The sequence below is a fragment of the Poecilia formosa genome, unplaced genomic scaffold (genome assembly GCF_000485575.1).
Source record: "Poecilia formosa unplaced genomic scaffold, Poecilia_formosa-5.1.2 Scaffold168, whole genome shotgun sequence".
NCBI lineage: Eukaryota > Metazoa > Chordata > Actinopteri > Cyprinodontiformes > Poeciliidae > Poecilia > Poecilia formosa.
Genome location: NW_006800107.1, coordinates 145,862 through 147,963, shown reverse-complemented (window position 1 = coordinate 147,963; position 2,102 = coordinate 145,862). Strand labels below are relative to the sequence as shown.

Below are 2,102 nucleotides of genomic sequence, written 5' to 3'. Positions count from 1 at the left end.
TCTTTAGTTTTCTCTGGTCTGTAATGGAGACTTGAATTTAACGCGCCATTTCAACCAAAGGTTTGTAATGCGCTTCCTAACCATTTTTAATTTGTAAGTATTGATTTTATTTTTTAGACAAGCCTCTGTCTCTGCTAATGACATCTTCAATACATTTTTTGATCCCAGGCTTAGTTTATGGACTGAACAGACAGAAACAGTTAACATTATACATTTTGAACTGTTGATTTTATTTTTGAACCATTTTTTTGTGCTTCAAAAATAATTTTTTTAATTGTAAAGTGTTGATTTTATTTTTGAACCCTTTTATTTCAAAGTGTTGATTTTATTTTTGAACCCTTTTTTATTTTGAAGTGTTGATTTTATTTTTGAACCCTTATTATTTGTAAAGTGTTGATTTTATTTTTGAACCCTTTTTTATTTTGAAGTGTTGATTTTATTTTTGAACCCTTTTTTTATTTTGAAGTGTTGATTTTATTTTTGAACCCTTATTTATGTTGAAGTATTGATTGTCTGAAAGACCTTACACATGAATTGCCCCTTACGGGGTTTGAACCAACAACCTTGGCATTACCGGCAGGGTGCTCTAACCTGCTGAGCTAACTCACCTACCTTACAAACTGTTGAGTTTCCATGGATTTAAGAATAACTTACATGATCTTACTACAGTGGAGATTTGATAAGAGTGCTTATATTCTAATGTTTTTTCAAAACAACATACATATTTTATTTTCCAGAGATTTTGTATTTTGAAGTGTTGATTGTATTTTTGAACCATTTTTAATTTTCAAGTGCTGATTGTATTTCAGAGATATTTTTTTATTTTAATGTGTTAATTTTATTTTTGAACCATCTTTCATTTGTAAGTATTTATTTTATTTTATAGCCATTTAACCAATTCTCTGTAGAACCATTTTGTCTCTGCTAATGACATTTTCAATACAATGTTTTTGATCCCAGGCTTAGTTTATGGACTGTAATGTGAAATTAGGCACAAGTACAAGTCTGACAGTTTGTTCACCAAGTTACTGTGTTCACTGAGAGGATCTGTAAGTATTTGACATTGTTCCATGCCCATCGTTGACATTAGTCTCTAACACAATGTGGATCATCTACCAGGAACACTGCAAAGAGCATGAGTTCCTGTAGTGTAGTGGTTATCATGTTTGCTTTATATGCACAAGGTCGCTGGTTCGAAACCAGACAGAAACAGATTTTGCATATTCTCTTCATCACAGGTGTTTACTAAAGGTCAACAAGGTTCTGTGGTGTCATGGTCTGTACTCTGAATCCAGGCATCTGAGTGCAAACCTCAGTTGACATTTTCATGCGTTGCATCTCACATCATCAACTTTGGAACCTCAAACTGAAACAAAGCAGAGAAGTTCAGTTCCTGTAGTGTAGTGGTTATCATGTTTGCTTAACATGCTGAAGGTCTCGGGTTCGAAACCAGACAGAAACGGTTTTTGTAGGTTATGCATCTCTTGGGGTGCAGTGAGACAACAAGAGCCTTCCTCTTTTGTGATGGTTCATTTGCCAATCGACTTCAATGTAGGCTTCTTTGAAATCGAAGCGACTTTACTTTAATTACCAATTGGCAGTTCTATGGTGTAATGCACGTGTCAAACTCAAGGCCCGTGGGCCACATGTGGCCCCCAGCATTTTATAGGCCGATGATTGACTTAAAATAGGTATTGAGCACGAATTGACTACAAACTACATTTCAACCAAAGGTTTGTAATGCGCTTCCTAACCAGACGCTCCAAAGTGTCTGGTCCATAACTCTTCAACTCGCTGTCAGCTCCCGGTCAGAAAGACGCAGTTAGTTCAGAAACCATGAGATGATATTCAGAAAGGATTTTTTTAATTTATTGATTTCAGTTGCCTCTGAGACTAAATCTGTGCATAAAGTCTGTAATGTCTGCCCATGTGACTTGTTTTTATTATTTGCTTGCTCACCTTTAAACACTGATTTAAATATTGTAATTTTTAAACTGAGCAGTAATTTTACATCCATGGAAACTCAAATGGGGGCTGCACAGTGGCGCAGTTGGTAGAGCTGTCACCTTGCAGCAAGAAGGTTCTGGGTTCAATTCCCGGCC

General features: G+C 35.7%; 1 non-coding gene across 1 annotated transcript; it reads left to right on the top strand.

Annotated features, from left to right (window-relative positions):
- The first annotated feature begins 1,139 nt into the window (after window positions 1-1,139).
- Window positions 1,140-1,212, top strand: trnai-uau (transfer RNA isoleucine (anticodon UAU)). The gene has a single exon. It is a non-coding gene; the product is annotated as a tRNA-Ile (tRNA).
- Window positions 1,213-2,102: the final 890 nt, after the last annotated feature.